The following is a 23,788-nucleotide window of genomic DNA, read 5'->3' as shown; positions in this document are numbered from 1 at the left end:
ACTTAAGTGGCCAGATGCCCTTCCACTGGCATTACTATCGATGCGCTCCACTCCCACTAAGCACCACTTGACCCCCTACGAAGTTGTGTTTGGGCGGCCTATGAACCTCTGGACCGCCCCCAAACCGACCTCCATTCACGACGTCCCCGACGTCCTGCTGTCAGATTATTTATGCAAATTAACTAAAACGTTGTCTGTCATTCATCAACAGGTGCAGCAGGCCATCCCCGATGCTTCCAGGGGTCCCGGTCACGATATCCAACCGGGGGACTACATCCTAATCCGGAACTTTCAACGAGCAAAGAGTCTGGAACCCCGGTGGACGGGCCCCTGGCAAGTACTGATCACCACTCGGACGGCTCTTCGAGTGGAGGGGAAAAAGAACTGGCTACATGCGCACCACTGCAAGAAGGTTTCCTCGACCCTGGCCACGACAGACAACGTCAGCACCCAAGAAGAGCTCCTGAACAAAGACCAACCATCACTGAACTGCTATCCTGATACCGAGGCACTTGAACTTGCAAAACACTCTGCGTCGAAAGGAGGGAGCTTTGGCTAAGTAGGCCACTGACTAAGTTAAAAATCTCAGAACGGTGACCCAAAGCAACCAAGGGTTACCCGGAGAGAAGCTAAGCAAAGTCTGTGGTTCTGCCCACTACCGAGCACCTTGAAGATGAAGATGATGGAAGCGCCAGATAAGAAGATGATGGAAGCGCCAGATAAGAAGACGTCGGAAGCAACAGGAAATACCCACTACAGGAATCCAAAGACTGACAATTTGCACAAATCAAAGACAATCGCTTTCTTCATTGTCTTCCTCTTTTGCCTCCTCCTCATGGCCTCCTTCTGGATCTTGGAAGAAAGCACACCCGCTCACCAGATGTTGCCACCACTGTCCAGCCAACCAGGAAAGAGCACCACCTGATCACCCTTTCACCTCAGCTCCGAGAAAGGCGTAGGGAGTTCTGGAACAATTCCTTCGTACAACTGTTGCACCAGCACAACCTTGCTGCAAATGCCACGAACTGCTGGATCTGTGGGTTGCTCCCACATGCTACCGGACACTCCATCCCATTCATTCCTTCTCCTTTCTCAGTTCACGGCTCCTGCCTCGCCTGGTTGATCCTCATGCAGGAAAGCCACAAGGACAACGCCACTTCTGGTCAGACAGTGTCACACTTCTACTATGGGTTCTGGCTGAACAAGACAGGAAACCCCTTTTGTCCTGCAATTTCAGGTTCAACCTTCCTTACGAACATCCCTGCCAAAGAAAGGGTCGAAATGCAAGTGCTCCACAATCCAGCCAGACCCACCTTCTCCCACCTGCGGAAACAAACGGCTGCCACCCTGACCGTGGCCCTGTCTGTCATCAATGTCACAGGACTCGTATGCCTCGAAGGACAAGGAACGCAGCTGGTGGGTCACAGTTCTTGTCGCATCACCAAAACATTGGTCTCAGCTGACCCCCCCTCCTTTGTTGCTTCCCCGAATATGTACTTTGTTTGTGGCATCAAAGCTTACACTTGGCTCCCAAGAGGCTGGAGGGGTACGTGCTACATCGCCTTCATTCTTCCTCCCACGTATGTGGCTCCAGCCAACCACCACCGGCAAAAGCGCGCCGGAGATGTTGAACAAGCCGACTCCACCGGAGCACAGTTCCTGGATGCAGCAAAGGGACTTGTTCCTCTGTGGGGACCAATGGCAAATAGCCGCGCTATCCGACACCTGACTCAGGCATTAGAAACAACCATTAACATCACCGCTGGCATCCTCGCCAACAACACGGCTGAGCTTCAGGCCGTCCGCCTGGTGGCTCTTCAAAACCGTCTTGTTCTAGATGTGGTTCTGGCCGACCGCGGAGGAGCATGCCGCATCATCGGCTCCAGCTGTTGCACCTACGTGCCAGATAACTCACCTTCAGTCTACAAAGCAATCGAACACCTCCACAGACTGTCCTCAGAGGTTCACCAGGAGCAGGAAGGATGGTCACTTGGAGGCTGGTTCTGGGACACTTTGAAGAACTGGGGATGGAGATTGTTCACGTTTTTATTGATACCAATCATGATACTGTGTGGGTGTTGCGTAGGTGTTCAATGTTTACCTCCTTTATGTGCACTCATTTCTAACTGTATGTGCCCAAAGACTTTGAACTTTAAACCGGAGCACATGAGTCCCCTATACGAGATAGAGGTGCGTGGTCTCATGGGGATCGATCCGAACTGACAAGCTGGCGAGACATGTTAAAGGGAGGACTGTGGAATTTTAGTTTGTGTGCTAAACATTATCTACGCCATCTTTCAGACTCACGTATGAGCATACACGACAGCCATTTTAGGTACCATGGTCTCCCTGTTCACGATCGCCCATCAGCACACTTCCCTGAACCTTGCAAGCCTTCCCCGCGCCTCCTGGCTTCCCCCGCGCTCACATGCACAAGTCATGAACCCCCCCCCCCCCCCCCCATGACTCTGTCTCAGGGAATCACACCCCGCGCCTGACCAACACCTCCTTTCCGTCCATGAATACCCCTCCTTTGATGACCCCTTCCTCTGAGCCCGACTGCCTGTACGAACCGCTGGTCATCCCTTAGCCCGAGGATACAGTTTATTGCCCACTACTGTATGCACTCGCCTCTCCTGAAAGAGACCACTATTGATCACGACCTCCCCACCCCCTGAGATTCGATCAGGCGCACACATTCCAAAGGAATCGGCAGAACACTCAGCTGCGCGATGGCCCCTCCCAATCATATGAGGGGAAAGGACCTCTACTGTTGTCATGTGTTGGAATGGGCCGGAACTGGGGGGGTGCTGGGGATGTCGTTCTCATACTTCACAATGTCCCTGTTGTAATAAAGGACGTTCACATGTCTTAAACCAGTGTATAAAAGACCAGGTCTCAAAGAGGTTGAGAGAGCACCTCGAGACGATACCTTGTTGTCTGATCTGATGTGTTCTACTCCGACGGAATAAACTTGTTTCCTGTCTTCCTGTCTCCAGCGCCTGCCTCTTTATTGAATAACTTCGTATGGTATTAGAGGCGTTTCACGCCAGGCAAATTTAACTTAGGAAACATCTACTGAAATCGCCTGACCATTTTGAATTGATCTTTAACACTCCCTTTCCCGCCCTCTCCCTCTGTCTGCCTCTGCTCCCTTCCTCTGTCTCCCTCCCTCTGTCATCACACCCTGCCTGTGTGTGCCCGGGATGAGACAGCTTCCCAGAGGCACACACACACAGCGCACCCGAGCACTTCACATGTCTTTAAAAGGCCATTTGTATGTTAATGAGGCTTTTGTATTTCACCTCTTCTTAGCTCCCCTGCGGCTCCATTCTATCACTGGAATGCCGTGTCCCCACAGAGCAGCAGAGTCTCTCAGAGTTGCGCGCAGTGTTTGCTGACACTCTTTAATTTTTTTTTTTAAACAGACGGGTACGAGGTCTGCAATGCCCGGGATCCACCACGGAAGGCTTGCCGGGCCGCTGGCGGTCCGCGGGCCATACTATGAGTACCCGTGCTGTGGTTGGTATTGGGTTGTTGGTGCATCCCAGGGGTTGTTTCCTTAGGGATGTGGACTGTGAGGTCGGGATAGGTGTGTGAAGCAGGGTCAGTGTTCGGCTTAGAGGCAAGTGGTAGGGGCATAGAGTGAATCGCTCTTGCATTGCAGCGAAGTGAGAACATTTCTTCAAGGATAGAGGTGATTTTTTTTGAGTTCAAGGCAGGCAACTGTAGGGAGCATGAGAGGCACCTAGGGTTTCCACAGGGACGGGGAGTGTTGGCATTCATCAGTGTCGAGGGTGGGACCTGGGAGGCGCCCATGCCAGTTGGGATTGGTGGCTTGAGCGGGGGTAGGTGCAGGGAATAGTTCTAGGACGGCAATACAATGGGGAGGGGCAAGGAAATTCTGACAGTGCAGTCGCAGTGTCACGGCTTCCAGTGGTGGTGGTGGGGGGGGGGGGGGCAGCTGAGACCTGAGATGGTGCGGGTGCATGGGTCTGATCTCTGGCATAGGGGAGGTGTGCCTGTTTCCTAGGGGCAGAAAGGGGTGGGAGTGGGACCAGGGGCATGGGGTGGAGAGACCAGAAGGCGTTGGCGAGGTTGGTTCTCTGTGAGAGGGGAGGGAGGTGGAACTAGGACTGGGTGTCCATGACTGGGTTGGCTCTTTGGGGGAAGGGAGAGGGGTGAGATTGGAATCTGACAGCTGTGTGGTACAAAACGTGGGGAAGTAACGGTCAAAGATGACTCGGTTTTGGTCCAAGGCTTGGATTAGGATGTTACTCGATCTGTAAACATTGTGGATACTTCTCCTCTGAAGGACTGCATTGGGCATATGTCGAGCTTTGTTCCATAGGGGACTTTAGTAGTGTTGGTGACTTGAAGGTGCTGGCAGATGTTTGTTCTCCATTTGGCAGGTTTTTTGGTGCAGAAGATGACGTCCATTTTACGGGCTCCATGAGTTGGATTGTAATAGATGTCCGTTATTAGTGTTTCTGGATGATCATTTAGAAAGTTGTGCTTGAATGTTTTTGCCGCAGATTTGGAGAGATTATGTGGAAATTTAATGCAGGATGAGTTAGGTTCATGCCTCTCCATGACAGTGTTACAGTGGGCCACTGGTGAGAGGTTTTACAGCAGTATCAGCAGATTAGACTGTCAGAGTAGCCCAGAGTTCCCAGGACACCAGGAACTTGGGAGGGGAGGGGGGAGGGACTGAGCGGAGGGACTGTTACTGGCACGGGGCGTACAGTGAAGACAAAGGGGGCCAGCATCCATATAGAGTCCCTGTGTATGCCAGCATCTACATTCTGTAACAGTGAAAGCTTTACTTTTTAACTTTATTTCGCCCGTAAACCATAAAAGCACATGAATAAAACATACATAAAACATTTGGCAGTTACAGTATAAATGTGCAAAATTCAATACAATAATGTAACCAATGAAGCAACCTTTGACTCCTTGCTATGAATCAGGCTCCTACAGCGTAAGGATTTAATGGAATTTGTCTGGGGGTGCCTGGTATTTCCCAAGGCTTAAATTAATTGTTGACATAATTGCAAATCCAGCTATCCTGAAGCTAAGCGAGTGTTACTTTCTGGGCAATAAAATAGCCTATTTACCTGCTAAAAAGATAAAGGAATATAAAACTCTAAAATTAATCCTGTTATACAACAAGTATTAGCCTTCCTATTCTCCAACGATTGTACAGCTGCCATGTTAATGTTTGCCACTATACAAGTTTCTTATGAGGGATATTTTACTTGTACCTTATTCTCCACACACTCAGAAAACAAGAGAGAGCAAAGATTGACAACCTGCATCTATCATATCTCAGAATCCTAAGTGCTTCCTTATGTTCCCTAACTCCCATTTCTGACCGAGAAGAATAAACCAACACCTCCTTTGCGACACATAGATCGGACATAACAGTGAGAGCACAGTATTAAACTAGATATAGGCACAATATTAGCGTAGAGGAAGGCTAAATCATTTGATAAGATGTGCATATAGTCTCGGAAGATGCTCAGACTTTGATTCAAGTAAAAAGCAGGGGCACAGTATAAAAAGCAGGGGTACAATCAGGGCTTTAAGTGGGCCTTGTCTCACCGGTGCTGAGCACTGGCAGTTTTCCAAAGGGGGCCTCGAAACGGGTCTCTATCGGGTTCTGTTTTGTGCCCTGGCACAGGCGGTCTGTTTTTTTCCGGGACTGCTGTGACAGCAGGCACATTGATGTGCGCGTGCTCACACTGCTTAATTCTCACTAGTAGAGAAGTTACGGCATGACATCATGCCAAGTGAGCGTTGTAGGGGAAGGGAAATTCTTTAAAGAGAGTAATTTTCTCTCTGTATTTCCCTTCCCTTTTTGAGACTCAGGAGCAGCAACATTATCATGGTGTCACCACTGCTTTAAGTGGAAGCTTTTTCAATTTTATATACAAGCCATAGTTGCTGCTTATTTATCTTATGCCACTAAAAACCATTGACAAAGCCAATATTCCTTACTTGTTGTAGGAATGATGTTACTTGTTGTATCATATATCTGGATGTACTGATGAAAACAGCAAAATACAAGTCGGCGGCACACTATGCTAAGCACAGATTTTTAGTTTACGTGTTTTTAAGCCACACTCTTAATTACATTGGCCATGCCTCTTTGAGAGACCCCCCTCCCCCCCCCCCAATCCCCCACCCCCCTCCTTAGTGTTTTCATCCCACTCAAAGCCCTGGGTACAGGTTCTTACCTGGAAATCATTTTGATTCAAGTGAAATCCAAGGTACAGTGCCAATTTCAGACGAGCATATAATCTTACTTCCAAGTAAATCTCATTGTGCAATAAGGTAGGAGTCTCTGGCCACAGAGTGTTGGCGAAAGCATAGTAATTAGTGAATAGAAGAGATTCTGCTGCTTCTAGTTCTTGATGTAGTGCTTTAGGGAAAAAAAGGAAAACATGAAGCATTTCTGTAATTGATATAACCTTAAACGGAGGCATATCATATGATGTGTGAATTGTTTACTATCATAATGTTCATGTGTTGAAACAAGTAAATACAGCAATACTGGACTCATTATTTCATTTGTGATTCAATCATTTTTCATTTTTGTTGATCCTGTACTCCTCACGATCCTTCACTATTAGGCTTGCTTTACATATATGTTTGTTGTTGTGTAACATATCTGGATGAAATCCAGAGAACTCATAGATTTGCACACAAATACTGCTCAAGGGGGACCCTGTGTGAAACACTGGATTTTAGTGTAAATGTTTTAAGTAATACTCTTAATTACTTAGGCCATGGCCCTTAGAAATTATTTCTAATTACTCTTCGTTGGCTAGACCCCAATTAGAGAACCCACACATTTTTCATTCCACCTAAAGCAATGGTCACACATCTGAGCCTCCCAATAGATTTATCAGGAATATCTATCTTGTAGACAAAAAAGGAGGAGGTTGCAGAATAGTAATTAACCTACAAGATTTCAACACATTTGTATTCTGCAGACACTTCAAGATGGAGGGTATTCACCCACGAGAGCTGTTGAAGGAAGATGACTTCATGATCTGTCTAGATTTGAAGGATGCGTACCTCTCAGTTCCTATGTTTCCACCTTACAGGCATGTTCTCCAATTTTATTGGAGGGATTTTAGTTACAAATTGTTGGCGCTTCCCTTTGGCTTATCATTAGCCCCCTGGTGTTTCACTAAACTGATGAATCCAATAGTTCAATTTCTCAGCAAATGCTGCATTTGTCTAATAATCTATTTTGACGGTATCTTGATCATTGTAGAGGATCCACATCTTTTACTTCAATATTTTCACCTGACTTTCTCTCACCTGCAAGATTTGGGATATGTGATAAATCAGACCAAATGTGTCCTAACTTTGATGGCTCAAATCAATTTTCCATGGCTCAAACAACCCTTATGCTTCTAGGTGAAAAGATCAAAGCCATCAGGAAAGAAATTCATAGAGTACATGCGAAAACACACCACTCTTCGTTTGATAGCTCATCTGGCGAGCCTTCTTTTGTCCTCCATTCAAGCAATCGTCCAAAGAGCATTTCAAGGAAGCCTTGTAGCGATTAAAGAACATCATCGCTAAAAGGAAATCTCCTATGCCCTAGCAGTTCCGCTCTCCCACGACATGAGACCTCTCAGTTCCTATGTTTCCACCTTACAGGCATGTTCTCCAATTTTATTGGAGGGATTTTAGTTACAAATTGTTGGCGCTTCCCTTTGGCTTATCATTAGCCCCCTGGTGTTTCACTAAACTGATGAATCCAATAGTTAAATTTCTCAGAAAATGCAGCATTTGTCTAATAATCTATTTTGACGGTATCTTGATCATAGTAGAGGATCCACATCTCTTACTTCAATATTTTCACCTGACTTTCTCTCACCTGCAAGATTTGGGATATGTGATAAATCAGACCAAATGCGTCCTAACTTTGATGGCTCAAATCATTTTTTCCATGGCTCAAACAACCCTTATTCTTCTAGGTGAAAAGATCAAAGCCGTCAGGAAAGAAATTCATAGAGTACATGCGAAAACACACCACTCTTCGTTTGATAGCTCATCTGGCGGGCCTTCTTTTGTCCTCCATTCAAGCAATCGTCCAAAGAGCATTTCAAGGGAGCCTTGTAGCGATTAAAGAACAGCATCGCTAAAAGGAAATTTCCTATGCCCTAGCAGTTCCGCTCTCCCACGCCATGAGACTAGCCAATATGGAAGCTTGAAATGGCTAGGCTATTTGGTTTGTCCAAAATCATAATGATAGAATCATATGACAAACGACTCAGTTGTAGAGGAAGATGCTGGGAGATCTCAATGGGAGGTAGATGTCCCAAAAAGAGAAGAAGTTACACATCAACTGACTCAAGCGTCTGTAGGGAGCCTCTCATCCCTTAGAACACTTAGTGAGGCATTCTACTTCGAATGGGCAATGTATCAGCTGTCCACTACATCAACTGCTTGGGGGGAACGAAATCCCCCATCCTTGCTTCCATTGCAAAAGATTTCTGGCAATGCTACCTGGCCAACAACATCTGTGTATTATCAGTTTATCTTCACAGGAAGGACAATCACATCACTGATTTGAATTTCAGATTCCCATGTGATTCCAGAAATTGGAAACTCCATCCACGTTCGTTCTCAATCTTCATGGACAAATGGGGACCGTTTATGGAGCAGGGTTTCACATGTAAAGAGACTTGCTTGGATTCAACCCTCTCAAAATAACACATAATGCACTAATAAACATGTTTCGTATTACTAATAATGCATCACACTACATTTCTAGCATCTAGGAGAAGCTTTCCTTTGTGCTTTTACTAACAGTAACTCGAGTGATCTAAAATGGCCGTCGCAATGTGGGATCTTTAATGCGCATGCGTCTGTCACACTCATGTGACATGAAGTATTCTCTGCTTTGGTGGGAAATCTTTGCTTCTGCGCACTAGAACTAGAGATGGCTGCTCTATATTTCACATGCTGATGCTTGCACTGCTGCTCGTACTAAACCCTGTTCGTTCTGCCTAATCATTATCGTTATAGTTCAAATAAAGTAAAGGGAATAGAGTAGAGATAAGTGGTATACAGTGCATTCATTTATTCTTTGGTCTAAAATTGTTTCTCTTTGACTTTGCTATTAGCTCGTATTTGGGCCTGATGTGTCATTGCTGAACTCCATCTTGAGACTCTCAACACGCATGTGCTGAATTCCCTCGAGTCCACAATCTATGGCATTGAAACCGTGCCAGTGACAGTTTTGCCTGCAATGCGCCTGGGAAGATGAACTTTTACCCTCAAGAAGGAAGACAACTTACCAATCTTCATATACATTGTATTCGTTATTGAAACGCCCATTGTTGGGAGGAATAAAAGTGCATGGGAAAATAAAACTATGGGGGGCACATTAATTTGAATATTTGAATGAACTGACCTCATAACTGGTATGGTGTGATAACCAGACCCTACAGGATTTCGCGATTGCGCGGTTTGCCACAAAATCAGCACTTTTGTAAAAATGCCGAGATTTTTACAAAAGTGCCTGCGAAATCGTCACCTTTGTAAAAATCCGCTCTCAGGGCATTAACATCTCCATGGCAGAGCCAGCCCCTGACAGCCTATGGCTCAGGCCGGCAACTGCGCCAGGAATGCTGGCCTCAGGGCTGGGAAGCCCCTCCCGAGGAAGAGACTGTGACCCGAGGACGCAGCCATAGAGGAGGGAGCACCAGGCACGTGGCGCGTGAAAGGAGGGGCGCTAAATCCAGCACAGGACATCCCAAGCGGCACTATAGCCAGACTCGTAAAATAGAGGAGAGGCAGAAAATGTGAATACATTAATGATACAGTTCTGTAAAGCGCCCAGCTGCTTCTAAGAGTACCCCGGCGCTATTAAATTTGGACGCATGAAGTGAGCGTTACACCCCTGCACATGAGACCCTAAGAATTGGTGCCTTCGGAAATAGCGAGATCACCTTAGCTTGGAGGCCGATTCTTGGTAATGATGGTAAAGATTCATGACAAAAAAGGTCCGCTTTATGGTTACACCAGAGGAGGTCAGTCAATAAGAAAGAAGTACCTACATGGACAGCCAGCACAAGTGCAGGCCAAAGTTAGTTTGTTGTTTGGTTTGTACACGACATAGCAGTTTTGATCAGACATTAATATGTAACTAGGCTTATCTAATGACTGAAAAACAGCAAACACACGCTAAGCAAAATTTGACAGCTTACTTAAGGACCAACATTTAAAGGATTCTGACCCTTGCAAAGAATGGTGGCACCAGAAGCAGTGCTCAGCTGTTGAGCATGGACTTCAATAGCGCTACTATTTTTATTAGTTTTTCTTTTAAAATTGTATTTTTTATCAGCCTTGGACTCCTGCTTTACTTATGACCAGGGGGAAAACGAAAAGAAATCCGAGCATACATTCTGTAAATTAACCTGGATCAGCAGTTCTGCTTTTAGGAGTTCAACATCACACCAATCACCTTGAAATATTTACCTCAACCATTCAATCCTGCATCTGGTCAAAGCCAGGGATAGAAAGCCACGGTCAGAAAAGCTGGTTCTGTTTGCATCACACATTCCAGCTCTCTTGTGTTGCAGCGGCTCCTGCAGGATTCTAAGTCTCTTCGCAACACTCCTGCCTAAAAGGTTCAAGTAGGGCACACTAAGTGAAGTGTATTGATCAAAAGAATCCATCCAGGATGTGAAATTATATGAAGTGTATGGCTACCTGGCGTTTAGCCTGCTTCTAAGTCTTTGTAGTGTTTGGCGGATAAAGGAGTTGAGAAACGGGTGGATGTGATTTGCCAATGGTCACACAAAATGGTCCAGTGGGGGAGAGTAGATTCAAGTACAGGTTTGACATTTCTATGATCACCTGACTGTTCTCATACTCTCGTTACGTCAGATACAACACCCTAAATTCTACTCCAGTGAGAAAGAAAGTCAAGCAAACAAATTCAGGAAGGTAGGAGGGACGACACCTGTTACATCGACCATTTTTATGGAACTATTTCTTAAAAAAAAGAGTAGCATAATCCCCCCTTAAAGCCGCCCACTCCTGGTTGCTCTTCTAGACAGACCGATCCTCCATCTGTTCATAATAGGAGAGTAGGTGAATATAGGCTAGGTTAACCAAAGACTGAATTCAAATATGTGGTCTGACAGTTACAGTCAAACAGCATTTGTAAACCGCAACACTGTCTCCCGTAGGGGTATCTGGGCAATTCAGAAGTTGCTTTAATATATGAAAGTATGGGTTGTCTCAACGCATCTAGATATATTTTAAATACAGGCACATTGGACATGGAAGGTGAGGGGGTAATATGGCCAACTAGATCATGGGTGTCAATTCACTAAAATGCTTCGGGTAGTGGAAGGGACATCACAGGAAGTAACATCACATCAGGGCCTCTTTCAAAGTGGAATACTCTGCAAAACAGTTTCCATTGTTTTAAAGCTGAAAATGAATGATTATGAGTAAAATAAAGTGCCACAAAAATGCCGCTAACTTTCCATATTTGTGCCGCTAAATTTCCATATTTGTGCCGCTAAATTTGCTAATCCATGCCGCAATATCCTGGGGAATCTGGATAACCTCTCCTCGTCTTTTGACCAATCAAATTGAGGGAATACACGAATGTGCAACTTTGGGGGGTGGTACATTGCCCTGGAAAATGGTATACTAAAGTAGGCTTAGCTAGTTAGATTGTCCGATGTGTCCGAATAGCTGACCTGTCACTGACCCAACGCACTCAATAGTTGCTAGTAATAGGTGCTGGCGGAGCACTCTGTCAGAAGATTCGATAACCCAATCAGGGTTCTGGGAAGGAGTTCGATAACCCAATCGGGGCCCGACTGTTAGCTGCAGAGAGGGGTGTGGCGCTGGCGTTGCACTTTAGCTGTGGGTGCCGGTCCTGACTTGCGGTTGTCTTGTTTGGTCCATATGTGTCCTGATTCTGGTCTGCACCTGTCCTGTCCTGTTGGCACCTGAACTATCAGGGGTCCTGTCCTTTATCCCAGCCCGTGGCCAGGGTTGGTCTTCACACCATTCTAGGTAAATATAAATTAGCGTGGGTATGTCATTGTACTGTTTCCCTTTTCTTACCCTTCCTATATTTCAATGCTTAAAGAAAGTTTCGTAATATTTTCACATAATCTTGCTTTGATTATCTTCTTCTTAATTGAACGAGCTTTAATTGAATTGGTATGGACTCTGACATTTAAGAATTTACATAGATAAAGTGTTTAAACCTTTCCCGGGTCTGTGGTTATTTTATGAATTACAAATGTTTATTTTCTACCTATTTTGCTAACTCCCTTGATCCCTTAGAACTCTAGGTACCAGTGAGTAGGATTGGTAAGTCAGTGGTATAGGTCCTAAAAGGTCAATTAAATCTGATTAGCGTAGGTTTACCTTTTCAAAGTGTGTATTTTTTTATGGGCCCAGGTGAGTATGGTAAAACAAACACCGTGCAAAATCTATCTTTATGCTTCCAAGTCGACCTTTGAGATTCCATTATTTTATAGCTGGAGAATTGATCCTCTAGCTTTAGCAACAAATGCCTTTCTCCAGGACTAGTAGAGATACGATTACGCATTTCCTCCCTTTGTCATAATTCCTAGTATGACTTGGCAAATCAGTCAACAGACAACAAAAGTCACTGTAATAACACCATTATGGAGAACACAAATGTAGTTCCCAATCCTGCTGGAGTTGTCGTACGTACCCCCCATTTCTCTTCCTCTCTTTCGGAATCTACTCCTGGATCTCCTAGGACAATCACACCAGTTAATCCTCATACACCTTCGACAAACACTATCAATCAGAATGGGTTAGGTGGACAAACTGGTGCTCGTAACAGAATCTTGATCCTGTGGGAGCAGATGTGGCTTTTTTGGTTAATTGTTTAGTGATTCTAGTAGCTCACGGTCTTATTCGGAGCAATCAACTCCTAGTGATTAGCCGTCTCAGCTGGCCACATTTCGGTAGCTGATCACCCAATAGGAAAACATTCTTTGTTTTCTAAAATCCTCAGAGGGATTAGGTTTGTTTGTCCCCCTAAACCTAAACACTTAATCCTATAGGATATTTCCTTTGTCTTTTGTTTTCTTCAAGGTTGGCCAGGAAACATTTACCAGCCTAACTTTCAATGCTATTGTGTCTCGCACCCTGTTGAAGAGTCTCTGATTTTAAAGTCTTGAACCTAGGAGGTAGGTAATCATCTCTGAAGAACTAAAACGTACTCAAAACATTGCATACCCATCATTTCCCACATATTTCAAACTGTATTATGAGTTGTTTACACTCGTTTCAAAGATGTCGCAAGGGACCTCAGATCACCTCTTTCTGGCCGACTCTTCATTTCACTCCACCGCCCTTACTGCCCAGTTTCAGTACCTCGGTGAGCCAGACGAGTTCACTGGATCTTGTCTCAGGCAAGTATTGATGTTTCCAATTTTGGGAAAATTCTTTCAGAGGCACTATTGCCTAGTCTATTCCATTAGGCGCTAGCCTTCAATTCATCATGCGCATGGGTTATTGGACATCAGAGTCCACTCCTAAACTATTCTACTATAAACCAGCAAGTAATCCCTTTTTGAATATTATGCTTGAAACTTGCATAATTTGAAGCCTCTGGGCCTGTCATGTAATTTTATATATTCTAGAATTCATACACAATAATTTTCAAATAACTGTTAAGGATACAGAGGGAAGGATTACCATACCCATTAATATATATTGTTGGATCATATTCTGCATGCTATGTGTTTATTACTGTTAATACTCACCTGTTGCTTCAGTGAGAGAATAGGACATCTTCAATGATTATTTCTTCTTTAGCCGCAGATAAAAAGCAGGAGTAAAGTTCTTAAAGGATCTGGCAGGGTGTCCTCGCAGCAATAAAGAAGAAGGGTTTTGGTAGTCAAGAGGGCTTATATGCTATATTGGACTATGATTGGTGGGGGAGTCCCAACTTGGAAATAGTAGTTTTTCGTTCAAGAAGTATAGGTTTTGTTCTTTTACATTCCTTCACTGAAGTCCCAATATAACTGCGGTTTAAATAAAGCAACAATGAGAATGCATAATCCTCACCTCGTTATCCTTAATAGAATAGAAAATTCTTGTTTGTGAAAGCTAGAAAGTTTTCGATTTATTGACCAGTAAGTAAGGGGACACATTGTCAATACCGTTTAAAACGGTGTACAATTAATTGATACAGAAGATATATAGTTATTCAATCGGTGATTTCTCATATGTGGAGGATAAGGTAGTCAATGGGACAGCATGTCAGCTATCTGCTATTTATTTAGTTATTTTAGAACACCACACATCCTTTCATTCAACCCAGTAACCACATTTTGTTCCTGGTGTATGCTCTAAACTATTCTGAAACGTAAACCATGAGTTAACAATTGTGCCATGACGGGGACGCTGTGAACAGAAAACACCAACTAACTGAATAACAAGGCAACAGGGAATATTACTGCACAACAGAGACTGATGAAAAGCCAGTAACACATTTTCAGGCCACGACGTCTCACGGCAGGCCGGCTGGTTGTTCAGGAAGCAGCCATATGTTCTATGTGGTGGCCTGCTATTTTTGTTGATGGTTTCCTTGGCAACAGGATTGGTATGGTGTATATTGCAGATTTTCCTATTGTTTTAATAAAGGAAAGTCTAAATTGTATTAAGGACGTGGAGGCAAGTACTATACTTTCTTTAATCAAATTACAATAGTCAAGACATGGGGATAACTGCTTTGCGTAAGGCCTATAAACAGAATGGCCAATGGGAAAACAATGTAAAGCATAAAGCACCCATTCAGGTACGCTAACAATATTCTTGACTGATAGCAAGCAGCCCTCTTTTGTTGTCGAAGAATGCTTAACTAAATGTTGTGGAATAATTGAAGAATAAGGAAAACGATGGAAATAGCAAAAAAATACGGGAAACAATTCCTGAGAAAATACAGACAAATATCCTTAGCTTGTAGCTGGAGGCAGGCGAAGTAACATCCGTTATTGAAGAAAATATGATTCTTGAAATACAAAACCATGAACTTGGGAGACACTTGGTTGCTTGATCCTGATTAATTGTGGGAGGGAGAGCAGACAAGACATATGAAGAGGTGGGATAGTACTCAACTCTGCGTCTTAAAAAAATCTTAGACTTTCCCTTATCAAACCACTAGAAAAATCTACATTTTGTATCCAGATCGGAGGCTCCTATTATGCTTGTTAAAAACATGTTCATAACCAATAAAACTGCTATTAACAATTGGTTCTGTAGGGAAACATACCATTTCTTTCAAGCTAGATTATTCTCATCCTGATTAACTAGGATATACCAATAAATGGTGTGACACGTCTTCAATTATAAAAAAAATATAATAGCAAACACTGACACAAAAAATGTACTTTTCTTGGTATATTAATATTCATATATCGTAGAAAAATATAAGTGCTACATATCACAAATACAGGGCTGTTATAAAACATAAACAAGAACATAAATTAGTGCCATATAGAAAAAATTGTGTGCTCACATGAAAAATAATAATGATGTATAACAAACAATTGACAGTAAACAGAAACACAAAATCACTCAATGGGCTGTCTACATATAAGTCTTTAGTATGCTCAAACATGTATCTTCAATTCATGGTGGTAGATATGTGAGATATTGATACGGGACACCTGTTCGCATCGTCAACGTTTCGACCCTTTCAACAACATGTGTTCATTAAAAACATCACAACGGGTTTTCCTCAGGGCTAGAAAGAGTAAATACATCCTGAGTGATGAAGGATAATGAGTGTCAGTGGTACACTGAAATGAAGGAGCTCAATAGTTAAAAAAAGGGGTAGCCAGTGAAATCTCACCTGGTAATAATAAAAACATCATATTGCTTGATGGTGGCCTTAGAAAAAAAAACCCTATTAAACAAAACACACTACATCACCATGTGAGATCGTAAACCATATACTGGTGGGAAAGGGGGAAAATTGGGTAAATGCTCACCTCCCCGTGGTGAAGAGGTGTGCACAGGATCAAGCGTGTACTGGATCAAGAAAGTTCCTTAAAAAGAACCTTTGTCACAAGGATGCAGGGTATTAGTGTTAAGAACTTAAATATAACGAGCGCAAAAACATAAATGTGTTACAACACTCTTCCCTCTTAGAAAGAAACTGTGCCGATTCAGAGTTCTTGAAATGTAATGAATCCAATCTGAAAGGTGCTTCATTAATTAGGCCCAAGAAGAGGGCTTCGCTGGTCAGGTGCTTGAAGGATTATCTGTAACAAAGTAGATGTATGTGTCAAAGCATTAGTTAAAAGGAAAGATTTACAACAGAGAGGTGAAAGGTAACATTACCTAACCACCGACGGGCGGCTCACCTTGTTAATTTCCACAAGGACAGAGTGAATAAATCTGTTATCTGCCTCGGATTACAGCGACCCCATTAAAGAGCAGCAAGGCCGGGCAGGGACTGGTTAAAGAAGCTGCCGCTATGTAACCGTGCACGCCAGGGATTCTGCAATGTCACTTCAGTGTTTTAGGTCGAGCCAAGTGCCGCGCGCATGCGCTGCTGTGTGAGGCTCCTTGTTTCTACTCTGTGTGGGTCTGACTCCTCCTATGCATTGGATTGGCTTTTGCGTGTGTCTTTTCAGAATCAATGCCTACAAATGGCTAAAGGTGGGTGCATGTCCCACCTCTTCTGAAAGGTTCATTCCCATGGCGTTTTGCTCCGGGAGCGAGCAGTGCCGTGCAGGGCGGCAGCTGCAGTGCCGCCTTGTCTCCATGTGCACGCCTCACCACTCCTCTTTGATTGGTTTATTTCCTAAGATTGGGCGTGATCTCTTGTTCAGCTGATCATGAGCACTCTCCCCTAAGACTAAGAGCAGATCACATGCCTAAATGGTCACTTAATTTTGATGACAGGGGAGTGGCAAATTGCTAAAGCTATACATTTTAGTAGAAAACATCAACAAAACCCGCTCCGAATTGGTCCTATATGGAGGTTTGTGCGAGCTGCCCCTAATTACTAAACTTACACTAAGACGTTGTAGGTCATGCTTATTTTACAAGAATGTGTTGGACACTCCGTGTTTTGTTTTATTACAAATTGGGTTGTGGTGCAAACCCGAAATCAGTCTAAAATATCAAAAAAGCCCTTAAGCGCAAGTGTGTGTGTACCTGCTTACATTGGAGCCTTTATTGTGAGACTCGTAGCGAAAAGCACTCTGCCTTTTACAGTAGAGCGTGCTTATGACCGGCTTATAACGAGGACACAACTTTGACACAGTTATATCCATTTAACAGGACAGCTTGTGTTTGCGTAGTCTGATGACGGCGTGGGGGTTGCTGTGCTTCTATTTGCCCTGGCAAGGCAATTCCAGCCTCCGCTATTGCGCAATTCGGGCAGTGAGGAGGGAATGCTGCATGCGCCTGCTCAGATAAGCTACCGCCTGTGACAACACCACAAGAAACACCTCTTCTACATGTCTAGGCACGCATGCCGACTCCTTCAAGGAGAAAACATCTGGGTTTCTATAGGGGCGAGGTGGGCAGGGGGCGTCCCCACTCAGGGGTATACACAGGCTAAAGGAAATTATTCTTTTGGCCGTATTCGGAATAGAATTAGTAACCAAGAAACTAACACACGCTGCTGGCACACCTATTTGCTGTACTTTGCCCATGGTGCAAGGGCTCTCATTGTGCTTGCTATGTGTGCAGGGGCCATACATAGGAGGGTGCGTATATGTGCCGTGGATATGACAGGAAGTGCTACATGAGAAGGCCAGATCTAAGCCCTGAAACATTTTCCGTGGCAGAGCCTAAAGGGTTGTTAATGGTGCCACTGTACCTATCATTCTAAGGGGGTGGAATTCCTGTTGTTTGAGAACGTGACTTTGCAAGAGCACCTTATCTGAAGGCTCCGATGTTAATGGCAATGATTGGATAATCTTACAATGAGCTGAAAAGACAACACTCACTACGTTAAGTAGGCACTGGCGTAACGAAAACTGAGGGGGCCTCCCTGCACGGAACTTAAAGGGGCCCCCTCCGAGCTCAATCAGGAGCTCTCCGGCCAGAGGGCAGTGCCGAGGGGGCCTCCTGGAGCTTGCCCCCCCCCCCCGCACCGCAGGGGATGCGGGGGCCTGTGTTACGCCCCTGTAAGTAGGGCGACATACCTACATTATGGGGACAGTGCTTAAGATCTGTAAGAGAGCTAGGACACAACTTGCCCCGCTCCAGATTGTATTGGTGCCAGTGGGGTGTGCAATAGTATCCGACACAATCCACCCCTCAAATGCCTATTACCAATTCATTCTCGCCATAATGTGTAAACAAAGATCCTCTTAACAATTATGTTCACAAATAAATGTGTCACTTAAATGCAGCGTCTCAGCTCCTAGTACCCATAGTATAGGTGACAATTTGAGACACATGCAAGTAGTATTACGCGGGATCACGTGATTAATGTATCATTTGCCAGTAGTAGCCATCCCCATTCCCCCCCAAAAAGGTGTGCTATGTCCGCTCCGCCCACCCTCTGCTGTGGCTTAAGCCCCCATCCCACCAACTGCTGTGGCTAAAACCATTCATCCCACCTATTACTGTGGCTAAAACCCTCCATCCCACTGTCTGTTTTAGGTATATGCCTTCCCCATCCTGCTTGTTTTGAATATATCCTCCCCCATTCCACCAATTCCATGTGTGGGCTTTCTGCTTGTATGCCACTCGTAACTTGTGTGACAAGTACTTGCCAGTTTTCTTCTGTGCAGTGTGACTTTGAGCCATCTGCGCCCTTGCAGTGTGTGGTTGTTTAACACTCTGTCTCTATGCATTGGGCCTGTTTGCTACCTTTTGTCTCGTCCTTTAGGGATTTTTGCTAGACCACTCCTGTGCATCACTCAGCAACAACTAAGCATCAGCATCTCCGTAGCATCACTCACCACCACAGCACCACCTCAGCATCACTCAGCACCACCTGAGAACCATCACAGCATTACCGAAGCACCACCAAAGCATTACTCAGCACCACCTCAGCATCACTGAACAACACCTCAGCACCACCAGAGCACCACCTACGCACAAGCCCACTACCACCTTAGCACTTCGTCAGTTTAACTCAGCATGACCTGAGCACCAGCGAAGCACCACCTCAGCACAGCACCAGTGCAGCACCACCTCACTACCAGTGCACCATCACTTCAACATCAGCGTAGCACCACCACAGCATCACTCAGCGTCACCTTAGCACCAGTGCAGAATCTCCTCAGAATCAATCAACACCACCACAGCACCCCCTCCGCATCAGTGCTCCACCAACAACGCACTAACTTAGGACTAGTGCAGCCTCATCACAGCATCGGTACACAAGGGGGTGGTGATGGACGGAGCATCTGAACCAATCAAACACTCACACCCAGTCAACAGATCTGGGTTTAATCCATCACCGTTCTTTAGCCCACTCTGCCACCCCAGTTCAGACATGGCCATATGCAAATCAGTCTGACCCTGTGCCTCATGGGAACAGTCCAGCCCGAACTGCCAAGCCATGCCTTCCCTGGACCGGAAACAAGTTTCCGAGGACCGGTCTCTGGAATTTCAGCCGTCTTCAGCCCGGCTTGCTTGAATCCAGTGGCAAAGTGAGCAAGGGACTCACGTCTGAGCATACCCTGCCAAACTTATGGCGAACAAAGCGGTACAAAAGGGGGTGATGATGGACGGAGCATCTGAACCAATCAAACACTCACACCCAGTCAAAAGATCTGGGTTTAATCCATCACCACCCCCTTGAGTGTTTGATTGGTTCAGATGCTTCGTCCATCACCACCCCCTTGTGCACCGCTTTGTTCGCCATAAGTTGGCAGGGTATGCTCAGACGTGAGTCCCTTGCTCACTTTGCCACTGGATTCCCTTCTGTAACGCTTCATCACAGCATCAGCGCAGCACCACCTCAGCACCAGCGCAACACCACCTCAGCACCTGCGCAGCACCACCTCAGCTCCAGCACAGCACCACCTCAGCACAGCACCACCTCAGCACAGCACCAGTGCAGCACCACCTCACTACCAGTGCAGCACCAACTCCCACCAGTGCTCCACCACCTCAGCATCTGTGTAGCACCACCACAGCATCACTCCGCACCAGCACAGAATCTCCTCAGCATCACTCAACACCACCTCCGCTTCACTGGGCACCACATGAGCACCCTCTCTGCACAAGCACACCACCACCTCAGCACCATGTCAGTATAACTCAGCATCACCGGAGCATGAGCACATCATCACCTCAGCACCAGGACAGACAAACTAGAAGACATTGTATATGTTAATTCTTTTTAATAGGGTTGTTCTTTTGTACATGATGTTTACTTGGTTATATATAAGGTAACAAAAAATGCTTATAACACTTTATTATTACTTTTCAACATGCTGTACAGCAGCCACACTGCTCTACAACATAGCTGAAACCCATTGGCAAAGCCAATAGCTCTGGCAAAACACTTATAAGGTCCCAAAGGCGAGACCTATTAGCTATGCCAATGCTTGTTTCTAATACCAGCATTCCAATGGACAGCTGGTTGGGTGCACAGGGCACATAGAAGTAGACTTGCTCCACCGAAAATGTACAATGTTGCTACAAGTGTTAGGTTACGTCTAAATAGACACAATAGGAAAATGCAATGCAAGGGAATTTCCTACATTGTGTTACAGGGTCAGAAGATCCACAAGCCTACTATACATTATAGATTTATTGTACTTAGGCTGCTCATATACGATAACCAATTAAACAGCAGCAGCTACTGTTTTACAATAAAAGGTACAAAAACATTATATTTTGACTATTCTGCTGATCTGAGAATATCCTCAAATCTAGACCTAATCAAAAAGGCTTTGGAACCACTGCTTCCCTCGAAAAATGGGTATCAAAAATTGAAGTATCAACTCCTATCTGTGACTTATTCCATTTTACCCACCTACCCAAAGTAGGAGAAGGAACTGGTTTGTAGGGTTTTGGTACATAATAATTAAGACGAGGAGAACATTTCCAGATTTTTAGTTTTCTGCCCATAAGCCTTTAGACAACTTCCTACACACAATTTTGGTTGATACAGAAAGTAAGAATAGGTTACAGTTAGCAAATTTGTCTTTATCTTTCTATATTAAATGGCAAAGTAGACTCCTCTAGGTGTAAAATGTCTTCTTGAAACATCAGCGGCTTTAGCATCAGACAGTAAACAAAGATATCTAATCAATTATATATAATCAGTATTATTATAAGAATGTTCTATGATAATTCTGAATATCAGACCAGAAAATTAACAGATTAAAAACAATATCAACATCCCCCAACTTGCTGTACATGGTGTATTAGACACCATTCTAAGGAATATATCAGCAAATATCTGTTAACAAACAATGTAGCCAGAGGGAGGAGGGAAATAGATCAGACTGATACTTCTGCTCATGAGTTTGGTGATTTAGCACTAGGAATACTACCTAAGTTAGGGGTAGCAACAAATTCTAGAAGAATAAGACAATTGGGCCGTCTGCTAGAAGCAACAATAAATGCCCTAGGAAACATCAGAGTAGAGATAGTAGCTATGAGAAAAGTAACACTCAAAATCGTTTGGTGGTCGACATGTTTCTCGTTGAAATGGGGAAGGTCTGCAAAATGAGACGTACTGAATGCTGTACATTTATCCCTGATAATGCCCTGAATATTTATAAGGCCATAGAAAATGTTGCTGAACATACATTATGGGATGAGATTTCATCGCAGTTTGATACATGGGGTTTAACTTTACCGAAGATCATATAGTTATTACAATATTGGTTGTCTGCCTGTACAGGAATATCCTCCCTGTTTATTGTCATGCCTCAGATATAAACCCCCCACCCAAGCAACATTCATTTTTCAAGTGCCATGATTCAGTGAGGACAAGAGGTAATGAAATTCATGCATATAGATATTGAGTGCTTCTAAAAAGTTGTTGAAAGCGCAAATTGTGAAAGTAAACATATTTTGTGAACTACTGTTTATCTATTTTATAAATTGGATGCCATTTTGCAGTTTTTTGAGTTATTACATTGCTCTTTTGCTCTTCGTCTGTGGAGAGACCGAGACCTCATATGTGCTGTTGATGGCATGCAAACACCAGGTCCAGGATGGTTTTAGCTTGTGGGGTTTCTCAGAATGTGCTTGTAGGCAGTTTCAGTGCACCCTGTGTGCACCTCCTGAATTAGCCTCCTGCCTATCGCCTGACCACATTGATTTGTTTGCTAACTGTCTTCAGTGTGATGTTCTCCTACATGGCTTGAAATGTATAAATTGCAGTTGATTGTAACCCCAAGCAAAACAGTGCAGTTGGTCCTTGGCTGTTATCGCTAGAGCTAAAGCAAAACAAATGTAACTTCCTGACTGCTTACAACTGTGTTAGTTCCTTCTTTATTTAGAACGAAAAGTTTGCTTTAACAAGACCATTGCAGCGAGAAGTGGGTTGATTAGAAACCAGCCGAGACCGGAAGGATCAGCTGGTTCCTCGCAGTTTTCCCTGTGTGCAGCAGGCAGTGTTGACATTTTGCTTTAGCCTGCATTATAGCTATGGAGGAAGCAGCTGAGAACGTGCCTGGTCCTTCTTCTGATCCTCCTACATCCCTGGCCTTAATTCAGAGCCTTCAAGGCCAAAGAGCGACCAGTTCCAGCCAAGGTCCCTAGTTTTGGGTTATGATGATGCTGATCTTGGGATCGATATTGGTGAGGAAAGCAAAAAAGGGTGTTTTATTCAAGGCCCTCAACTCTCTTAAACGCGATGGCGGCGAGGGGGCTCATGTAGATATTGAAGAGGGTTGGGCTGAGTGATGAGCCTAGGGGTACGCCGCAGATGATCTTGGTGGCCGCGGAGCGGAAGGGAGGGAGGCGGACTCTCTGGGTTCTATTGGAGAGGAACGAGGTGATCCAGTCCAGGGCTTTTCCTTGTATCCCAGCATTGTGGAGGCGGGTTATTAGAGTGCGGTGACAGACTGTATCAAAGGCGGCTGAGAGGTCTAGGAGGATGAGGGCGGTTGTTTCCCTGTTGTCAAGCAGGGTCCTGATGTCATCGGTGGCTGCGATGAGGGCGGTCTCGGTGCTGTGGTTGGCTCGAATTCCGGACTGGGATGGGTAGAGGGAGTCGTTTGCCTCAAGGAATGTGGTCAGCTGTTTATTGACGGTCTACTCGATGACTTTTGCAGGGAAGGGAAGAAGAGAGATGGGGCGGAAGTTCTTGAGGTCTTTAGGGTCCGCTGTGGGTTTCTTCAGGAGGGCGTTGATTTCTGCGTGCTTCCAGCGCTCTGGGAAGGTGGCGGACGTGAAGGAGTTGTTTATGACGTTCCGGAGGTGGGGTGCGATGATGGTGTCGGCTTTGTTGAAGATGTGGTGAGGGCATGGGTCAGAGGGAGAGCCAGAGTGGATGGTGTTCATGACGTGGGTGGTGTCGTCAGTGCTGATGAGGGTCCAGGCGCTGAGGGTGGTGGTGGGGGGCATTGGTTTGGTGACTGGAGGCAGAGTCTGGGCACCGAAGCTGTCGTGTATATCGGCGATCTTGCGGTAGAAGTACGTGGCGAGGGAGTTGCAGAGGTCTTGCGACGGTGTGATGTCGTTGCTGCTGGCGCTGGGATTGGAGAGTTCTTTTACGATATTGAAGAGTTCCTTGCTGTTGTGTGTGTTGTTGTCCGGTTGCTCTTTGAACGATGTCCTTTTGGTGGTGCGGATCAGCTGGTGG

Source organism: Lissotriton helveticus, chromosome 2_1, assembly GCF_964261635.1.
Source record: "Lissotriton helveticus chromosome 2_1, aLisHel1.1, whole genome shotgun sequence".
NCBI classification, from domain to species: Eukaryota; Metazoa; Chordata; class Amphibia; order Caudata; family Salamandridae; genus Lissotriton; species Lissotriton helveticus.
This window is presented reverse-complemented; position numbering follows the sequence as displayed.